The sequence below is a fragment of the Zingiber officinale genome, chromosome 10B (genome assembly GCF_018446385.1).
Source record: "Zingiber officinale cultivar Zhangliang chromosome 10B, Zo_v1.1, whole genome shotgun sequence".
Classification (NCBI taxonomy): domain Eukaryota; kingdom Viridiplantae; phylum Streptophyta; class Magnoliopsida; order Zingiberales; family Zingiberaceae; genus Zingiber; species Zingiber officinale.
The window spans coordinates 10,905,320-10,912,105 of record NC_056005.1 but is presented as its reverse complement, the minus strand read 5'-3'; positions in this window follow the sequence as shown (position 1 = coordinate 10,912,105).

Genomic DNA, 6,786 nt, shown 5'->3' with positions numbered 1-6,786 from the left:
TACTCACAATATGCAGTTTAAATAAATAATAATAATTTAAAATTTAGAGATAAATATTAAGGACCTAAGTTTATTTATAAGTAAATTGCAATACATTTATTTTAAAAAAAAACTAATTGAATTGAAAGATATAATTTTGTTGAGCCAAATTAAACATCTCGACCTCCTTCATCTCCTTTCAACTACAGTATCTTGTGGCTACCTTAGTTAGTTCATGTAAAATATTACTATCAATAAATTCGAGTATCTCAACGGATATGGATTACTCAATTTGTTGCATCAATCCCTTTTTACATATATTATTCTTGGGGGAGGAAATCCTCATGATTTACCTACAGTAGAGGCCATCCGAGCCACCGAGGTGATACTACCAACTACAATAATCTTATGCATGGGACAGTGACACAATGGTTTGACCTTCTAAAGGCCCTAAAATTCAAGTCTTATCTTCAGCATATTGTAGGAGATTTTACTAATGAGAAGGGGATATTATTAGAGTAATCTGGATATCCTATGTTTTAATATTTGGATAAAGGTTTAAATTAAATTTATTATTATATTTAATATGTATTATGAGTGTGCAGGATACAGGTACAATAAGGAGAGTCCAAATGTGATATTGGCAAATGAGGAAAGTTCAAGGGTGAGTTTTGACGGTGTAAGTCCAAGCATATAGTTTTAGCAACGTAAGTCCAAGTGTGACTTGACAATGGATAAATCCTGGAGATGTGGTCTTTTGGTAAAGGAAGACCCGACAACAATGACAAACCAATGGAAGCTCCAGAAGGTAAAACGTGAAGGATGGGGAGACATCTGAGGGATGCGAGACTGATGGAAGAGGCTAGAAAGTTAGGTCGAGGTTGTGTGGGCAAGGACGAGTGCATGAGAGACTGCACTTAGGATAAAATTTCAAGTTACTATAGCAACTCACTATAGTGTTATTGTAGCAATCGACTGGTGTTTTCATCAGCCGACTAGTATCGAGTCATTAGTTTGTCACGGTCGAAATCCACGAAAGCCAGTCGACTGGTGGCGGGAACATTTCTTGGATGTTTGCATCTGAGCTCTATTTAATGGAGTTTGATATGGTTGAGAAAGGTGACAAAATTAGTGGTGGTTAACCCTAATTAGAGTCTCTAAGTGCTCAAGTGATCTAGTGTGGTCTCGTGTGAATTATGGTGAGGTTTCTACACCCACAAAGAGCTACGTGAGCTAGCCGGAAGTTCTCCGGGGAATCATCCACCGACGGACTGGGATCGTCCACCTTATGGACAGTCATGGAATAGAAGTAAGTGATCTCTGAACCACGTTACATAAACGTGTTGGAGGTTTGATTGTCTTAGTTATTACCTCTAGGTTTAACTTTCTATTTGTTAGTTTTGTTTTGTATTTCGCTGTGCATTAACAAGAGTAGGAAGCGACGATTTGAGTGACAAACTATTCACCCCCTCTAGCTACGTCAAGGTCCCAACAAGTGGTATTAGAGTGAGTCACTCTTCTATAGACTAATCTCCGAGGGAGCAAAATGCTAGAGGAAGATGGACTCTGAAGAACCTCTTGGATGGGATATTCGGATTCCACCCCCATACGAGAAGGATGATTTCAAGTATTAGAGGAAGTAGTTGAAGATTTGGTTCTAAATGGATTGAGACCATTAGACTGCATTATAAGTTCTGTTTGAAGCTCCGACAGACAAGAAGGGGAAGTGTCTCCAACCTCAACATTGAACCAAGGAGCAAAGGAAACAATCGGAGACGGATAAGGAGGTAACTAGAATTGTATTAAATCTATTACCTTCTAATATTGTGTCTCGTGTAGGTCAGTATAAGTGTGCTCATGAGTTTTGGAGCAATGTGATTGTGTTCCATGAAGATCCTATACAACTCCAAGGAGTGGAGGAACCCAAGGAGAAGGATTCATTGGTCCAAGGGAAGGACCAATCGGACGTTGAGGAGGGCTCAACATCCGAGGAGGAGAAGGAAGATGAGGAAGTGTTATCCACATCTTCAAGGGAAGAAGATGTGGAATCGTCCACATCTTCGAAGGAAGAAGATGTGGAATCGTCCACATCTTCGAAGGAAGAAGAGGAAGAGCAATCCAAGGATGAGGAGGCCTTAGAAGCTCAACCCTCAATCTTAATTACCAAGAAGAGCGAGAAGAGCCACATCAAATGCTTTGAGTGTGGTAAGATGGGGCACTACAAGAGTAGGTGTCCTTCGCTCAAGAAGGTAAAGGAGGTAAACTTTAAATTCGCTAAAGTTAATTTAGAAACTAATGTGAGTTGTAGAAAGAAAGAGAAGAAACATATTTGATACTTCACGTGTGGTGGATATGGTCACTACCACACTAAGTGCCCAAGGAGAGGAGAGCTCAAGAAATTGGCGCACTTGAAGAAATGGGAGAAGAAGAGGAGCTCAAGTTAAGGGGCAACTCCAAAGGTAAAAGGGAAGGTAATCTCTATTTTAAAATTTAATCCAAATTTAAATTCCTACATGTTTGTCAGAAAAAATAAAAATTATGTACCCATACATAATTATGGATTTAGGTCTAATGATAGGAATAGAGTTAACATGATAGATAACTCTAGGAAATCATGTACTAAGGTTAGACCTAATAAGACCCAAACCACTTTGCCTAAGGGAAGGAAAGTGGGTCAAAACCTAGGCATTAATCCCAAGAAGAAGAGACACATGCCTAGAAAGGGTAGGTCTAGGAATGTCCATGATGGATATGTTAATTCTATGGTTAAAAACTTAGAATTGGAAAATCAAGCTTTAAGAGAAAAGCTTGATAAGTTAGAGAAAGTCCTAGATAGGTTCATTATTGGACCTAAAGGACTTGACATGTTTTTGGATGGTCAAAAAAAAAAAAAAATATCAAATTGGGTTCCTCTAAGGCCAAGGAGAAATCATATGCTAGGGTGACAATTAATAATGACAAGGGAGAGTTATCCAAGACCAATAAGAAGAAATATGCTAGGGTGACATATAATTATGGTAAGGATAAGGTATCCAAGGTTAAGGACAAGAAGAAATTAACCAAAGATAAGGTGTCTAAGGTTAAGAAAGTAAGATTTATAGGCCAAGTGTTGTTGGATCGCGTCGACCGTCTAGAAGGGGGGTTGAATAATCCTAAAAAAATAAAAATGACATTTCTCGAACTTTTAACAGAACACTTGCATAAAAATAGACAGAAAGTAATAAACAGAAAGAGGCTCACATACTTGACTTGGTTACAATCAAGGAGATTGTTAATCTAAGGAATGAAACGTGCACTAGAATATCTCCTTCAGGCGGAGAAGCCTCTTACAGCAGTGAAAGCACAAAAAACAGAAGCTAGATTAGAAATGAAAGTACACAAGTGTTGGATTGCTAATTCTTTTGATGATTTGAAGCTTCAGGACCAATGCTGTATTTATAGTCTTGGTCGGGGAGTTTGGAAGGGTTCCAGGTGCCTGAAAGAGGATAAACTTTTATCCCATTCACAACGGATCACGTTTGACGTGATCCTGGTCAAAATTCAACTCCAGACGCTCGGACCATCCGGGCGCAAGGAATGGATCCGAGCGCCAAACCACTAAAGTCAACCAGGTTGACTTTTGGTCCGGGCCCTCTGCTCCGGTGCTTCTCGCCTCGGTCCGGGTCTTCCGCTCCGGCTCCGCTCACTTGGGTGATTTCAGCCAACTGAAATAAGGCTCACCCGAACCCAATTTCGACCTTCTCGAGCAACCTTCCGCTCTGACTTCTCGTCCCTCGGAAACGCCACACGCCTCCTTCTCGTCCGCCTTGTACTCTTCTGCAGCGCCTCGTACCTCAGACGCACCGAGCCCGTCGGCTCCCTCCCGTGTCGTCCTTCTCGCTAGCTGTGTCTTTTGCTCAACTCCATATGCTCCTAAGCTCCTGCACACTCAGATACAAGGTTAAAAGACGACAGAACCTAACTTAACTTGTTGATCGCATCAAAACCACCCTGGGGTTCCAACAAGTGTCACCTGAGATGCATCGAAGTGGCCTAGTCATAGTAAATGAGTCACCTAGGGAGGTGGCTAAGGTTAAGAGCTCTAGGGGAAGCTCAAAAGTCTTTGAGACCTATGGTAAATAGATCTCAAGAGGACTATGCTTGGGACTCAAGATGGATCATTAAATGTGTCAAAGTGGTTTGGAGACAGACTTGATTCTCAAACCTAGGGAATTAAGAGTCAATATGTAAGGAAATATGAAATTTAATTCATATTGCATAAACATTGGTTTTAGATATATAGATGTCATATAAACTAATACAAGGGATGCATTATGGTTTAGTATTGATAGATACATCAAGAGGAAGTCAAAACTAAGACTTTAGGTCAAGCTTCAATTGAACTATTTAGATAGTTTTGAATTTTGTGTTAATCTTGGAATCCATGATCAATATATTTTTTCCAAGTAGACATTGGTAAAATAAATCTATCCACAAAATTTAGGAATTTTTCAAAGTCTATGAAATTTCTGGTGTATTCTTGAAGTTGGGTAAGAAATGTTATTTTTGACTGAAATAATGTACCAGTCGACTGATACAGTTACCAGTGGATTTGTAACACTGTTCACAGGCACAGAATGTCTCTGTAAGCTTATTTTGAAGAGAGCAGTCGATTGATATAGTTATCAGTCGATTGATAACACTATTCACAAGGCACAGAATGTCTTTGTAAGCTCGTTTTGAAGAGGGCAGTTGATTGATATAGTCTGAAAATATTTTTAGCATTAGAAACTGACCAAAAGGATGGTGAATATGCATGTAATCTTATGGGGGATTAATATATAATGTTTATGGTCATTAGAGGTTAACGAGTCTAATAATTAAGATATTGTTGGAGCTCTTTTTGATATATGGTAAAAGGAGAGAAGTGTTGGATTTAAGTGGGAAACCTACACACTTTTGCAAGAAATCCTAGCTCAAGGGGGAGCAATTGCTCACTTGTTGGCAAAGAGGGAGAAGTTTAACTTTACGAGAAATTCTAGCTCAAGGGGGAGCTTAAGTGAAGGGAGAGTCTAAGGTTAGTTTTCATGACTTATGCATGTGTAGATTGCATGTTTATTGCATTGTTATTGCATTATATGTTTCCCTAACTTAAACGGATTGCCAAACATCAAAAAGGAGGAGATTGTTAGAGCAATCTGGGTACCATAGGTTTTGATGTTTGGACAAAGGTTTAAGTTAGGTTTATTGTTGTATTTGATATGCATTGTGAGTGTGCATGATATAGGTACAACAAGGAGATTCAAGTGTGATCTTGGCAAAGGAGAAAAGTCTAAGAGTGAGTCTTGGCGGTGTAAGTCCAAGTATGTAGTCTTGGTAACGTAAATCCAAGTGTGACTTGGTAATGGATGAAGTCCAGAAGGTGCGACCTCTTGGTAAAGGAAGATCCGACAACAATGACAAGGCTGATGGAAGCTCTAGAAGGCAAGGCATGAAGGATGGGGAGGCATCCGAGGGCTGCGAGGCTAATGGAGGAGGCTAAGTCTAGGTTGTGCGGATAAGGACGAGTACATGAGAGACTCTACTCAGGGTAAAATTCCAAGTTACTGTAGCAACTTATTGTAGCATTACTGTAATAGTGGACTGGTATTTTCATTAGTCGACTGGTATCAAGCCGTTGGCCTGTAATAGTCGAAATCTACGAAAGCCAGTCGACTGATAAGTGTGGCAATATACTGGTGGCGGAAACACTGCTTGGATGTTTCCATCCGAGGTTTACTTAATAAAGCTCTGGATGCTTGAGCAAGATGACGAAATTAGTGGTGGTTAACCCTAATTAGAGTCTCCAAATGCTCAACTGATCTGGTGTGGTCTTGTGTGAATTGTGATGAGGTTTCTCTACCCATATGGAGCTATGTAAGCTAGTCGGAAGTTCTTCGGGGAATCATCTGTTGGTGCGGTTAACACTAATGGTCTAACTCAAGTTTTGATGAATGACAAAATAGGTTAAGTTAGTTTCATTGTTATCTAACACTCTGAACGAATGTGCAGGAGAAGCCCAGACAGGTCAACGGGCTGACCTGATGTCTGACACGAAAGCCAACTAGGTCGACGGGCCGACTGAATAGCTGGCACGATGTCCAAACAGGTTGATGGGCTGACCGGACGTTTAGCACGAAGTCCAGCTAGGTCGACGGGCTGACCGGATAGCTGGCACGAAGCCCAAACGGGTCGAAGGGCTGACCGGACGCCTGACAGGTAAGTGAAGGTAAGTCACTAGAGGGGAGTGACTGTGAGGACCCATTCCCGGGAAGGGAACATTAGGCGTCGATCCGACTTAGATCCATTTCGGATATCTAAGTCGAGATCGTGACTAGATTCCGGTCTCGAGGAGACGACTAATTAATATTTTATTTGATAATAAACTGTGCTAACACTCTATTTTGTAGGATATATATTTGTCTCAGACTAATATTTTCTTGCAGGAAGGAAACCGCTGGAAAACAAGGGTCTGGGCGCCTGGAAGGGATCCGGGCGCCCGGAGGTGAATTTTATCCGCAACGTCACTTCACCACGTGGAGCGCCCTGGTTGGCTCGGTTACGTCATATTCAGGACACTCGAAAGGATCTAGGTGCCCCGAACCTCCTATATAAGGAGGGTAAAGGCTGGAGCTAAAGAACAACTCACAATATGCTCTTCTATACTCCTGCGACGCTGCGAGGACTCTCCGACAAGTTCATTTTTTGTCTTATTTTTATTGTCGATTTTTCTTTTACTAATTAATTCCTGTATTTCTTTTTGTAACAATCATTCGAATTATTAGTCAT